A 16,955-nucleotide genomic window follows, 5' to 3' on the forward strand; every position below is an offset into this window, starting at 1 on the left:
GTTCGGCTCTTTGTGGGGCAGGCCGGGAGAAATGTTGGCATTCTGAGGGCGGACTTGGTTTGTAAAGTTTGAACTGCTCAACTCTTGCCGGGTGGTGAGGAGATGAGAGGGAAGGGAGATAATGAGAGTGAAGGAAGGTGGGATTCTGGGCAAGGCATCCCTGAGCCTCAGCCGCCTTGTCTCTAAGGTGGGAGGACTGCCATACCTCAGGGTAGTTTTGAGGATGAAATGAGAGGGAGTTGGGCGTGAGTCCCTTTTTCTCAGTCTTAATGGAGCAATGTACTTAGCTCTTCTATCTTTAGTATTGAATGTAAAGGGAGATTTGGATCCCTCCTTACTTCAGGGCTCCTGGACTTTGGGAGTGTGGGTCCCTGGGTCATGGCCAACAACCTTTTTCTTCTCCATGGACCCCTAGGTTAAGGACTTAACTCGATCTCTCTGATCACACCTCTACACCCCTTCTCAGAAGCATGTTTTCAAATCCATAAAGTAAAACACAGGATTAGAAAGGAAACCAATTCTGTAGAAATATAGCGAGTTCCCAATTAGCAGGAATAATGATGGGGTGAAGTGTTTGCATTATTCAGATTTACACGGCATCCTTCCATTGGATTGTAACCTATGATAGTGGTTTATTATAGCTTCAAGTGATACAAACTGGGTTTTTTGGCTCATACTTTATTTTCATTTTCAAATGTATCCCTTCCTTGCTCAATAAGCTATCGCTTGTAAGAAAGAAGAAAAAGGTGGAAAAGGCAGTTTAATTAAACTTCAGTTACACTGAGTGTAACAGTATATTCAGTATTACACACCCTCATTCCTCCACCCCTGCCTAGACCATGCGTTTCAGACAGTTTGATCGATGCATTTTGTTCCATCGGTTCTTTCAGCTCCATCTCTTCCTTGAACACACGTTCCCTTCTAATGAAGAATGAAAATGTAATGACTGCACCGGAAATCAGAGCTCATACTTTGGCCCCTGCTGTGACAGGAGCAAGTATGCTGTCTTTATTCCTTGGCAGGATACCTGGCACACAGCTGGTGCTTAATAAATGCATGACTGCCAGCGCTCTTTTCTGAAACCTGTTGGGCTTTCGTCCTCTCAGCTTGACTTGATTTGGGGGCTTGTTACTCACATTGTTGTCATTGTGTTGGTCGTTCTGATTTCTCTTTATTTGGCTCAATATCAGTCGCTCCACCCTCATGTGCACAAATGTTTGTGGCAAGCCTTTTTGTGGTGGCAAAGAACTCGAAACTGAGTGGCTGCCTGTTAGTTGGGGAGTGGCTGAATAAGTCATGGTATATAAATGTTATGGAATAGTATTGTTTTATTAAAAAATGATGATTTTAGATTGTAGAAAGGCGTGGAAAGATTTATATGAATTGATGCAAGTGAAACAAGCAGGAATACATAGTATTCACAGCAAGTGCACAGTAATAGCAAGATTGGGCGATGATCGATTGTGAAAAACTTGTTCTTCTTAGTGGTTTAGTGATCCAAGGCAATCCCATAAACTTTGGATGGAAAACACCATCTGCAGCCAGAGAAAACAATGGGGACGAAATAGAAATCAAAACGTGATTATGGTCACTTCTTTTTTTTTTTTTCTCCTGTGGTTTTTCCCTTTTGTTTTGATTTTTCTCTCCCAACATGATTCATAAAGAAATGTGTATTTAAAAAGTTAATATACATGTATAACGAGGGGAAAAAATAATTTTACAAAGTATCCTCCTGACTCCAGGGCCGATGCTCTCTCCACTGTGCCATGGAATTGCTGCTGAGACCTTTCTCTCAGTGGTTCCATCTAATCCTGGGAAGTATCACATGGTTGGAAGGACCTGAATGGGGCAGATTATCTAATCATAAGATTCCAGAAGTTTTCTAGTCCAGTCCCTCACTTTACAGAGGAGGAAACTGAGGTGAGGATGGACTTTTTTTGGTGGAAGAGTCACAGGCTGGATTTGTTAAGCCCTAGAGGGCAGAACCAGGGGCATTGGGTGGGGGGGAAGGGGAAGAAGTTCCTGGAGGCCAGATGAAGCTTGGGTCAAGGGGAACTTTGCTGTCAATGGGCACTCAATGGTGCCCGCTGTCACCTTGGAGGTCCCCGGGGAAACTTTGGGCCAAAAGGTTGCCAAGTTTGCTTCTGACTCTGAAACATTGAGCTTCAGTTAGTTTTTTGAGTTATTCAAAGTGTATATACCTAAATTAAGAGGGACTTTGCATCTGCAAGGGGACTTTTAAACAAAAATAACCCAGCAGAGCCATTCATTTGCTTAGAAAATGTTTGGATGGTATCGGCTCCAATATAGATCACTCCTGGATATTGGTCACAGACCTAAAGAAAGATCTATTAAAAAAAATAATCAGACAGACACGCAATCCACTGCTAAAGTCTTGCCTTTTTAACAAGCTTGCCTGTGAGTTTTTCTTTCACATTTTAAATAAAAGGTTTTTTGTTCATTTCTTGCGTTGCTGCTTTCCTCTTGACTTCCTGATCTTTCAAAATATTATCTGGAGGATCAGCCCTTTTTGCCAGTACCAGTGACAGATGATAATGGACTGGCTTCTGGTCCTGTCTTTTGCAGGTGGCCTTTCTCTGTCCAAGACACTGTCCCAGTGGTGGATTCGACAGGAGCCTTTGCGAGGCTGGGGAAGCATTGACCGCTGTCTCATTTGTTTCTCCAATGTAACTGTCAAGTAGGGAGGACAAGTGGTATTGTGCCCATGTTGAAGGGGAAGTAAATGAAGGTCAGAGAGGTTGGTGGGCAGGACAAAAAAAACCAGTATGGATATAAAGGTACTATTAATGCCTAAGCTTGTGGAAACATCAGAATGAGGGTGATAATTCCTGGTCTCAACTCACCACTGGGGAGACCCGTATCAAAGACGGTTTAACTCTGGGGCCGATGGAAAGGCTTGGAAACCCTCAGGGTGCCAAGGCCCCGGGATTCTGAGGTCCCCAGATGGGGCAGATGGCCATGGAGATGGGATGGCAGAGGCAGGGCGGATGGAGAGGCCGCGGGACCTTGGGAAGCGGTGACAGGCAGATGACTTGTTAAGTGATTTTTCTGGGCTCACACATGTCCAGAGGTGGAACCCAAAGCCAGGAACCTGCGCCGGAGCCCAGAGTCCTTTCTGGAATTGCCATGGATTTGCCTGGAGAGCTTGGCGGCTCTGGCCCCATCTGCCACCCCAGCTGTTCTGTAGCCACTAACTGCCGAAAATACACCTAAACAGCAGCCAACCTCCCCTTTTGGGGGGAAGTGCTTACCCTATTTCACAATTAGAACTGGACAAACTTTACCCCAAGTGTTTTAACCTGAGTCTGGGAACTTGAAGTTTACACATACTTGGATCACTATATTTCAATATAATTGCCTCCCTTTGTGTTCCTCCATATTTATTTTGTGCTTTTAAAAACGTGATTTGGAGAAGGGGTCCCTAGACGCCCCCAGATTTCCTGCCCATGGGGTTAAAGACAGATTTAGATTCCTCTCTGAAATAATGTCACCTGACAACTGGTGCCATCAGTTAAAAAAGCTGCCTTACGGGTTACCTCATGGGAATGACTGACTGCATGAAAATGCCTTTATTCAGTGTCTCCTCTGTGCTAGACACTGCTAGATCCTGGCTATGTTGAGACAAAATGGAAATCAATCCTGCCCTCAAGGAGTTTCCATTCTTATAAAATGACTAAACTTTATTTTTTTTTTCCTCAATAGTATTTTTTCCCAAATGCATATAAAGATGATTGTCACCTTCACGGATTCCAAATTTTCTCCGTCCCTCCCTTACCCCCCCCTTCCCAAAACAGCAAATAATCTGCTAGAAGTTGGACATGTACAATCCTTTTAACCGTATTTTCAGATTTAACACGTGCCGGAAAAAATAAACAGGGTGAAAAAAGTGCTTCAGTCACATTCCGTTTCCATAGTTCTCTCTGTCTATTGGAATTGATTGACTAAATTTTCTAAGATTCACAGGTGTATCTTAAATCTTAATAGAAAATCCTGCTTTTCAGCGGCATTTATTTGAAATGTGCTTCAATGGGCAGAGCCCTGACCTTGGAGCCTCAGCACCTGGGCGAGCTTAATCAAACTTTCTGCTCCTCGGTATCATTATCTGTAGAACGGGGAGGGGGAGGAGGGTCACACTAGATGACCCTTAGAGGGTCCTTTCATCTCAGATTTGTGAGCCTCCCCTCCCCCTTCCTGAATCACGGTAACAAAAGCCATTTGAGATCTCAAACAGTGAACATCTGAGTGTGTTTGTTGTTCTCCAGGACACGTTTGGCAGGGGAAACGGGGCCTAGATTTGGTCCAAGGCAGGGTACGTTTGATCTCTCCAACCAATCCCCAAGCTCCTTGAAATCCCGACGTTCCCTTTGCTCCAAAATGTGTGGAGTCTTGTTTACAGCTCTCTGCGACCCTTTAAATTTTTTTTATTTAAAAAATTGACTATCTTGCTCCCCTTTCTCCCAATTACGAAGCATTTCCTTTCTCTCCCTCCTACATTCCCCACTGGAAAAAGTACAATAAGCAAAATGTACGAATAGAAGCCAAAAATTCCCGTGTTGGGCGCTATCAAAAAGATGAGTCTCGTTCTTGGATCCATCCGGGCCTTGGGGAGCTGGGTGGGAGCCCGCGTCATTATTGTGCTTGGGGAACCAGACTTGTCGTGCAAGGAGCTTTTAAAGTGCATTTTTATTCCATTAAATATTTCCCACTTGTTAAAAAATATATTTTTTTAATTTCAATTTTCAAATTCTGTCCCTCCTTCCCGGGCCTCACTCACCCCCCCCCCCCAGAAGGCGAGCGAGATGACATCGTTTTACTTGTGAAGTCGAGGCAATTGGCTTCTAGCTGCCCGGATTCCCCTCGTCGCCTCCCTCTCAGCCCCGTGTCTCCCTCAGTTCAGCTCCGTTCCCTGGAAAGGGGGGTCTCTGGAGTCAGGTGTCCTGGGGCCTGTCCTCGGTGACAGCGCGGTTGGACTTGGGAGCCCTCACTGCCTCCTGTTGCTCGGCCTTCACGGCCCGTGACAGGTTCTGATTCGGTCACCTCCGGGCCGGCCTGCGCGCTGCCGCTCCCCTCCCCCACCCCCGGGCGCTCCCTAACAGCAGCCCTGCGGCCCTGGCCAGTCCCCCTTCCTCAGGCGCCATATGGGGGGGGAGGGGCCTTCAGGATTCCTCACTGAAGAAGTCGCGTGAGAGGGGAGCCTGGAACCCACCCCTGGTCACCCCGGCCCAGTCCTTCCCCGTATGAAGCTGACCCTCCCGTCCGCCGCGGGCCGCTCTCCTCCAGGTTAATGGTCCCCAGTCCCGGAACCGACCCGGAGGGGGCGGGAGACCTGGAAGCGTGGGCGCCTCCCGCGGAGACGCGAAGCCACGTGGCCCGTCACGGGAAGGGATCTTGGTTCCAGATGCTGTTGGAGAACCAGCCTCTCCAACCCAAGAGGAAAAAATAAACCTTGGCCGCGCCGGCCAAAAGTTGTCTCAGACGCGAGGCATTTCCTCTCCCCCTCCCCTCCCCCCCTGCCTCCTGGCTGGGACTCATTTAGCCCCGAAGAGCCCGAGGAGGAAGGCCCTGGGGGGTGGGGGCGGAGGGGCCGCGTGGGAGCCGGTGTCTGTCACCTTCTCCGGGAGCCCTGACTCGGACCGGGGGTGGGGGGGAGCTTTCCTGCTGGCGGGTCGGGACACCTGGGGAAGAGCTGGGGGCAGAGCGGCGAGGACCGTGTCTGTGCTTCCATCCCATTGTAGGGGGGACGGTGAGAGGCCGAGGGGACTGACAGAGCGAGCCCCTTCCCCCTTCCCCTGCGGAGGGCTTCTCGGACCCCTCAGGGGGCGCTTTCTGTCACCCTGTGGTGCCCCCACGGCTCTGCCCTGAGCCCCTCCCCCCTTCCTCTGCGCAGGGCTTCTCGGACCCTCAGGGGGCGCTCTCTGTCACCCTGTGGTGGCCCCCACGGCTCTGGCCTGAGCCCCTCCCCCCTCTTCCCCTGCGCAGGGCTTCTCGGACACCACTGCCAGCTGCAGAGACTCTGCTGGTTCCCCTCAGGGGGCGCTCTCTGTCACCCTGTGGTGCCCCCCACGGCTCTGGCCTGAGCCCCTCCCCCCCTCTCCTGCGGAGGGCTTCTCGGACCCCTCAGGGGGCGCTCTCTGTCACCCTGTGGTGCCCCCCACGGCTCTGGCCTGAGCCCCTCCCCCCCTCCCCTGCGGAGGGCTTCTCGGACCCCTCAGGGGGCGCTCTGTCACCCTGTGGTGCCCCCCACGGCTCTGCCCTGAGCCCCTCCCCCCCCACGCCCCCGGATCTGATTAGCATCTCTTTGCGAGGATTCTCGAGCTTTCCCTCTGGAACTTCGGTCTTGAATTTCTATGGCCCATTAGTCATTTCTAATTGGGTGTCCGAGAGGCCTTTCCCCCTGGCCTGAATAAAAACAATGAACGCCCCCTTTGTGCGGGCGCGGTGCTGAGGTACAACCTGAGGCAAAAGGCGGCCCCGCTTCTCAGGGCGCTTTCTTTCTCCCGGAGGAGACCGCTGCCCGAAGATCCTACAGATCCGGCTCCCCACCGGCCGCAGGGAAGTAACGGAGCGGGAGGCCCTGGAACCAAGAGGGCCGGGACAGCGCCCGGGAAACGGAGTTTGGGTTGGGGCTTAAAGGAAAGCGGGAGGTCCGGGGTGGGAGCGGAGGAGAAACGGGCCCAGGAACAGGCTGGGCGCGGAGGGGGGAAGAGAGTGGGGAGACCAGGAGGCAGGGACACGGATAGAAAAGTGTATGGACTGGAGAGGGAGCCGGGGGTCAGGGCTTCGAATGCCAAGTCGAGCGTTTTAGATTTGATCCCGGAGGGGATAGGGAGCCCCCGGAATGTGGGGAGTGGGAGTTACTGATGCTGTAGGAAAATCACTTCCGGGACTGACTGAAGGATGGCCTGGAGCATAGAGAGACTTGAAGTGTCGGGAGCCCCCCCCCCCAGCTGTTGAACTGTCCTGGTGGGAGGTGAGGAGGGTCTGCAGGGGTGGGGGGGCAGTGTCCCATGAGAGGAGTGTCCTGAGGGGAGATAGCCTTGGGCACTAGTTTGGAAATGGGGAGGGAGGGAGGCTGGGGATCCCCCTCGGAACTGCCCCCTCTCCTGACTCTGGATATTAGTGTCCAGGGCCCCCCTTTTCCCAGACGCCCCAGCTGTCAGGCTCAGTAGCGTTCTTAACTACTCTCATTCACCCCCCTGTCCCGTCCTCAGACATTTCTGCTTCTCCGAGTGAATCTTCATTCACACAAATGCCTCTGGGATTCCCCGGTCTCCTTTTCTCCGGACTCCTTCTCTAACCAGTGTCCCTCCCCCGGTTTCACTCTATTGTCCAGCAGCTGACAAAGGGACTTTCCCGGAGCCAGATTGCCCAATTCCCTGCTCTGTAACCTCCAGCGACCCCCTATTTACCTTCAGAATCCAATCTAAAACCTGTTTGCCCTTTAAAGCCCTGGACAGCCTGGCCCCCTCCCACCATTCCCATCCTCGCCTGTCACCGCCCCTCTGTGCCAGGGAATATTGCGCACACGCGGCTTTGTGGTCGCCGCCCTCCTTGACCTCTGCCTCCTGGGACTTGGTGACTTCCGCCCCAGCTTCCCTGGCCTTCTCCCCCCCAATACTGGGGAATGAAGCGGGCTGTGGGAGCTTTTTCACAAGGGAGTCAGGGCGGTAAAATTGAGTGAGGGTCGGCCGGCCCGGGCCCAGCTTCCAGTTCTTCGCAACAACTTCTGTCAATCTTTCTGCGGATCTTTTCCCTCCATTTTTATCTCTGTGTGGGGGCAATAAGCCTACTGGTTGTATCTTGGGTCAGATGGTACACACAGGTACATTAGGGGGCCCTCTGTATTCCTCCCCCCCTTTTTTTTTCATTATTCCCTTAAGATGCTTTTGCTGATTAATTTTATTCTAGTTCTCTACATTAACCCTTTGATAGGTTGCTATAACCCTGAATCTGTGGATTAATTTGGCTGATCTCATTTTTAATGTGTTGATATAGTCTAACGATGAGCAATAAATAAATACTTTATTATTTAGTTCTGCCTTTATTGCCATAGAGGGTTTGCAGTTGTATTCTCAGAGTTGCCGCGTAGATTTTCATGGCTGCAACCCTAGATCCGTATCCTCTGTTTATTTGGAATGGAATTTTTTATTTCCATCTCTTCCTGCTGCTCCTTTTGCTGGTTGATATTGAGAAGGGCCAATTACTTGAGTAGTTTTATTTCATATCCTGCTATTTTATTGAAATTTCTGTTTCAATGACTTATTTTTAGCTGAACTTCTCTTCCGCCGCCCCTTCACCATGATTTACTAGCCACTTCCCCGGGAGCTCTCTCTCTCCCCTTGACTTTTTTGTTTTGTTCAGTCTGCTAATGGTTAATCCGCAGAAACCTTGGTTTCTCTACTTGGGTTGTGGGATTGACTCGCTGTGGCTGAAGAAAGCCCTCCCAAGTCCCGGAGATTCTGACTCCCCATCACCACTCTAAATTTCTTTGGCCATTTTAGCTCCATTTAATCCTTAAACTTTTGTTGATTTAGTCCCACTTTGCTCTGTGGCTTTCCTCTTTCCTGATCATCTCTTCACCTCCCCTTCTGGGCCTTCTCTGCACCATCCTGAGTCATGATTCTCTACCTCCCCCAATTTCTGCAGTTTCTGATTAGATATCTGATAGCTTTAGGGCCACAGAGGGAGAAATGGAGAGGTTTCCTTACTTCTGTTAGAGTATTACTCCCTAGTAGGAGAGAGAAGACAGAGCTGTGAAAAGTATCAACATATACATTAATGTAAGACCCTCTCTCCCCAAATACTGGAGGAATGGTAGCAGAAGAGGCAGGGAGGGAGCTTAAGAGACCTTTAACTTGCTGTCTCCTCCTGGGAGCACAGCAGCTGGAGGAAGACAGTTTTATTTACTTAATTATTTTTGTTGGGGAAAGGAAAGAATTACACGAACGCTATAAAGGAGAAAGACAACAGAGGAAATGTTCTGAGTGCTCTGTAACCAAAGCCCTGGTATTCTTTTCTGAATTTTTGGAAGTTTAAGGACTATTTCTGAATTTGTTACTAGGACTTTTCTAAATATGGCAAATACCTCAGGAAACTGGAGTCCAGCTCTCTGACCATTTTCCCACCTAGCAGATGTCACCAATTGTTGGTATTTGATTCTGGAGGTAACTGCCCTTGGACTTTAGTCTTTGGGGAATGATGTTGTTAGACCTTGAGGAATGGTTTTAGGAAAGTTCATTTGGCCTCTGAGTGGGGGATAGTTTGGGTGGGGAGAGATTTGAGGGGCAGGGACCGGGTGGGAGGCAAGAATTGTTGTGGTCAAACCTTCTAGGGTTAGTGGGACCACCCCACCCTGACTCCCGAGGGACCTGATCTAGGGAGGGTGTGATGGCAGTGGAGAGAAGGGCTTGGACTCTGGAGATAGTCTGGTGATGGAATGGGGACGCCCGAGAGAACGGAGGACACTCATCCTGGTGGGGAAGAGAAGGCGAGTGGGGAACAAGCTTATGACCCTCCGGATGTTTGACGGTTGGCCCGTGGGAGAGGGATTTGTTTGGCTCTTGGAGAGAGCCAGCGGCAGAATTCCTGCCCCAGGAAGGCACCATTTCCCCCTCTGCCAACCAAGGTTCCGTTGACTTGGCCAAGCTGTTGGGGAGGTGGCTTCTTGTCCAGGTGGATTGAATTAGGTGCTTCTGAGGCTTCTTTTAGGGGTCTGGGATTTGGGGACTTGGTTATGTCATAGAGGAATTGTGCCAGAAGCAAAGGTTACAAGGGCAGCGCAGGAGAGGAGGGGAGGGAAGGAACTGGTCAAAGAAAGAGCTCCTGCGTTGGCCGGTGAGCTGGGCAGGGGATGTGGAGGCCGGGAAGCTGGTGTGACAGAGATAGAGAGACAGAGACTTTTTGTTTTTGCTTTAACATCATGTCACTGAATGAAGATCACGGGCAAACACGTTGTTTATTCTTGCTAAGTGAAAGAGCCAAGTGGAAAAGGTGCTTTTGTTTAACTATCCGATGGTTCCTGAGCTGGAGAACTTGGATTGCAAGTGAGAGGGAGATGGGAATCCACTCCCTAGCTGGGTGACCTTGGTCCGGTAAATGTGCATTTAATAACAGGAGAGCAAGAACAGTAGAATGTCAGCTTCATAAATATGCAGCCAGAACTTTGTCACCTGGGACAGATCAGCTAAGGCCTGTGGGATTTTCTCACTTCCCAGTGTCCCTTCCGGCCCTGAATCTCCTTCTATAGAGAGCAGAAGCTTGGTGCTATTGCAGACCAGCGGACCAGCGCTCTTTTGGAGGCTTAAGCCTCTTGTTGCCTTCTCCATACTTAGTCTAGTCCCTCCTGCTGTTATTTAAAAAAAAAAAATGACTTGGAGTGAGGATGCTTCAGGGCCGAAAGCTCCCAGATCCCCTGGGTTTGAGAGGGTTAATAATGATTAGGTGTGACTTGGAGTTTTAATAGAATTCTTGGGATTCTCTGCAAGGAAAAAAAAAAGGAAATTGGAGAGGGGTCAGTTTTAGCTGTAGGTGACCTGGTTTGGGACTAATGGTGTCCCAGTGTGCTGGGCCTGGAGTCAGGAACGCCTGGGGTCGAGTTCTGCCCCGTGTGATGAAGGTATGTGTCCCCTTGGAGAATGATGTCAACCCTCCCGGCTTGATTTTCCTCATCTGTGAAATGGGGACCAGGGCATCTGAACCTCGATGAAGTGCAAAGGGTTGGCAGACCCGGAAGTGTCAAAACTCAGAATTCTGGAGAAATCCGGGAGAGGGGATCCCGGCAAGCTGTGCAGAGAGGTTCCTTTTGGTCATACTTAGGGAAAAGCCCAGCTTTGAAAGGGGCCGGAGTGCAACCTGCTTCTGGGGGTGGAATGGCGGCGTGGGGGAGGCCAGAGGCCCGTCAGCCCCTCCCGGGACAGCCAGGTGCTCCCTCTGCGGTGGAGGAGCCGCGGAGGAGCCGTGGGGCCCCAGTGGCAGTCCCATTTATAGGCTTTGTGCCTTTTATGGCATCCACCTCATTCTTCCCCCAGGGGCCCTGGAAGGTGCTGGCCCAGCGACGTCCCGGTCAGCTGCTGGCTCAGGAATGCCCAGGACGCGGCAGCTGTCACCGGCCCCTCCGCGAGGGCCAGGAAGTCTGGCGCTTCTTAGGGCTTTGCCGTCCCCCGTCAGTCTCGGCACCCGATCTTTATCCTCTCGGGCTCCAGCGGCGTCTCGTTTCAACTCCCCCTCCCACTTTTAAAAGCCCACGGCCCCCACAAGGGGAACAGGAAAAACCCCACAACTGTGTCTGGGAGTAAAGGAGACACTTGGCGCCCGGAGCCCCCACCTCTCTTACCTAAGGAGGGAGAGACGTTTCCTCGGCTCTTCTCCGAAGCCGGCCTGTCAATAAATCACCTAACAAACCCTGAGAAGGGCCTGGGTGCCCGGCCCCAGCTGAGTAATGGGAGGATGCAGAAAGGTCAAACACACTGAGCCCTTTTTTTCTGTCTCTGGCTCCCAGTGAAGAACCACCAGTGGGATGGGCAGCCCGGTGCCTTTTGTTGCTCGGATCTGCCTCGTTCCCAGAATGACTTGGCCCCTTCCCAGCCCCCCGGAAAGCCCGAGTGCTCCCCCCAAAGCCCATCGGTGATTTACAGCTTTAATATAGGGGAGCTTTCCCCGGGGGCCGGGCTGTTACGAGCTCGCTCGGTCTGTCCGGGGGACGCTGGTTCCCGGTAATTCTTGGAATCGACAGCCTGCTGCTTCTCGGGCTGAATGTTTGGAAGCCGTGGGAGGTTGCCGGGCTAGTTTCTCCAAGCCAACACCGAGGGCCTTTCTGCCAAGCCGGAAGCGGAGAGCAGGGAGCCGGGGACACAATGGCTTCTTTCATGCCCGATCCTCCAAGTGGGAGGAAGGCAGACTCCCCGGGAGGCTCCGCCGAGGCTCACTTATCAGGAGGGCCAGATGGTCCCAGAGCTGGGACCCAGAGCCGGGACCGAGCCTGGTTGTTATGCAGGCAGCAAAGCAAACAAGGGGACCTGCCGGTCCCTTCCCAAGGATCACCTCATTATTATTGGGGACCTGCCGGTCCCTTCCCAAGGATCACCTCATTGTTATCCGGTGTTTTTACCTGCCCTTTGTTTCAATTCAGATCTGGAGCCACCCACTCTGCTGTGAGCAAAGGAAGGGCAAAGACCCTAACTCCCAACGCTCCCTCCTGGATTAAGGGACTTTCTTATTTAGCCATTTAGCTTATCTACCTATTCTTTTTGTTTTGTTTTTGGGCTGAGGCAATTGGGGTTAAGTGACTTGCCCAGGGTCACACAGCTGGGAAGTGTTAAGTGTCCGAGGCAGGATTTGAACTCAGGTCCTCCTGACTTCAGGGCTGGTGCTCCAACCACTGCGCCACCCGGCTGTCCTCTATCAATATTCTTATTGAACCTAAAAGATTACTTGTAAGTAAGATTACTTATTACTTTTTCTTCTTTTTGAGGTGTCTAATACCCATGTGATTGTGATCCATTTGTGTCCCTCAGCCCCGAGGGATCCCCTGCTTGGGGAGGGGGGTGGTTTGCCCTCAGTTTTCCTTGTAGAGGGTCCTTGGATCAGGCTGCTGGGTTATTTGGCAGATGGCGGCCCTGGTCCTCACTAGGTCCGCTCTGCTTTTGGACGCTGTTGTGGCCCCCGCTGGGATTTTGACCCGCTTCCTCGGTGCCCCCTTCTGAGAGCTCGGCAGGCCCTGGGTCCGTTGCTCTGCACTGAAGGGCAGAGAGTGTGCTCGGGGGCCTTTCCTAAGCCCAGCGGCGGCCCCGCAGTTCTGCCCTGGGTGCCCGGGTTGGCGTCTGGGCTGGTTTGGTGCCCACATGGCAGCTCCCAGGCTGAGGTGCGGGACTTAGCACTCCCTCGGGTGCGAGGAGAGAAATCCGGGCCAGAAACCAGCCTCACCTCTCCCGCTGATTCCCACGGGCCCCTCGGAGAGGCAGCCGCCGGCCCCGGCGTCTCCCTCTCTTCCAGCTTGGGGAGCTCGCCGACAGGTCTGGCTCTGCGGTGCTGGGATGCCATTGCAGGGGGCATAAATTTTCCAGGCAGCTCCAGCCCGCCCAGATTTATGTGAAAGCTAAAACCGGGCTTAATGAAGTTCCCATCAGTGTCCCTTCTCTCCCTCTCTCCGAGATGCTTTATTAGAATGTAAATTCTGGCTCACAGAGACAGGCCCCTTGTGCCCCCAGCGCCGATCTTCCTGCTGCCGGCGGCCTGGCCTAGGCCAGCGGGGTCCTCCGGCTGTCCTTGGGAAGTTGTTTCCGTGGGGCAGGAGAGGGATCCTCCTGGGCGTAAACGTCTACCGCCTGTCATTCACTTGGGTGCCTTCAGGGAGTTCGTGATCCGAGGGGGGAAGAAAACACCCAAAAGGAAACTGAAAGGGGGGTGGAGAAGGAGGGAAGGATGCTTCCCTGGGCAAAATCCAAGACAAAGGGATGGCTGGCTGTGAGTGAGCCCTTAAAATGAAGTTTGGGGTCTGAGCTTTCAGTACAGCCTTCCAATCAGAAAACTCGAGGAGCCTGAGGGGGGCCCAGGTCTGTGAGAGGGACAAGGGGTTACCGTGTCCGTCTGCAGAGATATTCCTTAAGGGCTGTGATCACTTAAGTTTTATTTTTTAAAAAGTCGTCCAAATAGAAGAATGCTACATGTCAGATAGATAGTGAATGCTCTCGTTATCTCCTGAAGTTGTTGAGAAGCTCGATTCATGACACTCAGCTGCTGCTCCACAAAAAAAGACGCGAGGGTCCTAGGAGACTGCATTCTCCCTACGGATTGACAGTGCGATTATGGGAAAAGAAAAAAAAAATCTCTAAGTTAAAAGTTCTTTAACTGTGGGTCACAACCCCATATGGGGTCATTTAACTGAATGTAGGGGTCACAAAATTACAGTTTATTATCAGTAAATGTTGGATTTGTATATCTTTTACATATCTCTCTACCCAGGGTTGCCTGAAAATTTCTTTGGTGAAAAAGGGTGGTGAGTGAAAAATTAAGAAACCTTACGCGATCTCTAAGGCTAAGTGAAGGGCTCTGGTGATGAAAAATAAGGAAGGGATGGCCTTGGTCAGACCCCGCCTGCAGTTCTGTGTTCAGTTCTGGGCCAAACAGGGTTAAGTGACTTGCCCAGGATCACACAACTATTCAGCGTTTGAGGCCGTAGTTGAATTCATGTCCTCCTGACTCCACGTCCAGCACTCCGTCCCCAACCACCGTCTGCACGGCTGCTGTTCTAGGCCGAATAAGGCAAAAAGGCTCTTCTGTGAAAGCCCTTCTTCCCAAGAGAAGCATCCAGGCCGCATGAAACACAAACGACCGGGGTGCGTCAGAGGGCTGTTCTATAAATCCCATGGGGACCCTGACACTTTACACAACCTTGAAAAGTTTGGGAAAAGCCCCCCTTAAACTTGGTACATTCTCGCGTGAGTCTCCTGACCCTGCAGGGGAGCCGCTACAAGTGGTGTCCCCCCGGAATGTGGTGGCTAAGCTAAGGGACTCACCAAGGGGCCGTCGTCACCCAGCTCGTAGCCCTCGGAAGCATCTCTTACTGCTGTTGCCTGTGGGCTGCCATTCACCCTGACGTCCCTCACAGAGCCATTCGTGGGGTGGTTGTGGGAAATCTTCAGAGCTGGAACGGATAAAGCTGAGTGACTGTTGTCCATGGGCACCTTGGGGCGTCCTCTCCAGGCCCCCGAGAGTCCCAGCTCTGGCCTCTGCCAGACCGAATGTTCCAGATTTCCTGGTACATGTCAGTTGTCCTTGGTTTTAATTCTCAGTAGAGATAGAGCTCCCTACCAGGGAGGGGAAGGGAGCAGAGGAGGAAGAGCATTAAGGGAGGTGGAAATCTGGGCAGTTTTCCTGGTTTGTGTCACTTGTCCTTGCTTTTACTTCTAAGTGGAGATAGAGCTCCCCACCAGGGAGGCGAAGCGAGCAGAGGAGGAACGTGGGATTAAGAGAAGCAGAAATCTGGGCAGTTTTCCAGATCCTGTTTCTTCAGAGGGCCCCAAGGGCCCATCCTTGGTGATTCTGTTAAATATTGATGGAGAGGAGAATTGCATGTCCCTGTTCTTTGCCTCTGAGGAGAACAGGGAGGAGGTAATTTGGGGAAGGCTGGGAGGTCACGAATGACCCGGTGGGTTTGTGTGACAGGAGGTTTGTATGGGATAGAGGCCCTGAGAGGACAGGAATGGCCGATCCTGCCGAGATCCGATAATTACAGAGAACTTTAAAGTAGGCGCTCCCACTGAGGAGCCATTCCATGTTAAAGGCACTATGGCCTAGTGGGTAGAGAAGTTGTGTCAGGATTATGTAGACTCACTTATGGAGTTCAGGGTCATCACTGACACAAACCGTGTGGACAAATCACTTAATCAATGAACTTGGAGCCCAGATAGTTGTCGTGAAGGTAGGTGCCCATCTGTGATTTCATGAGTACCAATCTACCAATGCAAGTAACCCCCCGCCCCGGAGATGAGACTCGGGTCCCACGGGGCAAAATGACGTGGAGCCCGAGACTCCGGCCGGTTCTTTCCTCTGCGCCAGGCTGGGAGGAGTTGGTGGGCCCGGCCTGGCTGACAGGCTGAGCTTGGACCCGGAAGGCCTGCCTGTCTGAAGGCTGCTGGCCTCCACTTGACAGTCCTGTTGGATGGGTTTCCTCTGGAAGGAATTAGTCTTGATGATGATGATGATAGGATTCAGGACCTTGAGGGTCCTTCCAATTAACAACAAGCATTTATTAAGCATAATAGAATAAGAGAAAACAAAGCATCTGCTTTGTTTCAGGTCTGGGGAGAAAAAGAAAGGCAAGAACAGTTCTAGGCTAAGGTGACGTTTTTATTTATTACTGGTCTCAAAGCTAGTTTTCCCATTTGGTTCTCAGTTCCTCACTCAGTATATCACCTCAGTTTCTTGGTTCCTGTTAGTTCCATGCCTGAAACATCTTTGATTTTCCTCCTTGCCTTAGTTTCCACTTCGGCCACTTTAGATTGGTCCCTTGTTATAGCTTATCTATATATCTTGACCCTTTTAAGATCTTAGCACTAAAAGTGACTCCAACACAAATCTCTTCCTTCCTCCGCTATTTTTCCCATATCTTGTCAAAATAACCTCTCTGTATGGAAGTCCCCTGAATCTTCAGTGACTCCCTGTTGCTTGCCTAACATGGTTCGCCTTTTTTTGTTCAAGCCACCAAGGTCCTTCACAATCTCCCCTCATAGAGTGAGCTTCTTGAGGGTAGAAATAGATAAAAATAAATTCTAACTGACATATTTTGTTTTTAAATCACCTATATTTCCTTTTCTATCCCTCCTCCTCTCCATTGACAGAGAGACTATGTCTTAGTACCTGCTACAATTCTCCATAATGAAAGATCCCACAATCTCCAAGTTGGAAGTGACCGGATGTCCCATCCAACCCATAGCTGAGTGAGAATCCCTTCTAAGTCATCCCCAACATATGGCCATCCAGTCTTTGCTTAGAACTTCAGGGAGGGGGAAGTGACCAGCCTGTGCCACTTGGGAACCATTTTCCTTGTTGGGAAACTTTTTTTTCACTTGAGTCAATATTATTATTTAATCGATGTTGTTTATTCTTCGTGGCAATTAGAGTAAATTGTTTTCATCTGCCCATTCCACCAGGAATGTCTTCCCTTGCTCGGAGGAGACATTTCCCCAATTCACGGAAAGATTGTTTACCTTTAGACTGTCTTTCGGTAGGATATGGCCCCTGAACCAAAGGTGGATGAGCCGCCCTCAGCAGAGGGGCCAGTCCTCTCTGAATCCTTCCTAAACCTCAGTTAATCAATAAAGATTTGTTAAGAGTGCTCAGTAAGCACCAGACCCCGTGGTACGCCCAAGCTTCCACCAGATCTCTTTGCTTTCTCCTTCCACCATTCCTTCAGATACATGTTTGTGGGTGGACGT

The 16,955-nt window shown here is 51.0% G+C and overlaps 1 protein-coding gene and 1 long non-coding RNA gene across 2 annotated transcripts in view; one reads left to right on the top strand and one right to left on the bottom strand.

Moving 5' to 3' along the window:
- The window catches only part of SH3BP4 (SH3 domain binding protein 4), a 105,429-nt gene that overhangs the window by 19,538 nt on the left and 68,936 nt on the right, over window positions 1-16,955 (top strand). The window lies entirely within an intron of this gene.
- LOC127562872 (uncharacterized) lies at window positions 9,053-11,711 on the bottom strand. The gene is made up of 2 exons (XR_007953835.1): window positions 11,354-11,711; window positions 9,053-10,498 (listed from the first exon to the last, which is right to left on the bottom strand). It is a non-coding gene; the product is annotated as an uncharacterized LOC127562872 (long non-coding RNA).

This window comes from Antechinus flavipes, chromosome 4 (assembly GCF_016432865.1).
Source record: "Antechinus flavipes isolate AdamAnt ecotype Samford, QLD, Australia chromosome 4, AdamAnt_v2, whole genome shotgun sequence".
Taxonomy (NCBI): Eukaryota; Metazoa; Chordata; class Mammalia; order Dasyuromorphia; family Dasyuridae; genus Antechinus; species Antechinus flavipes.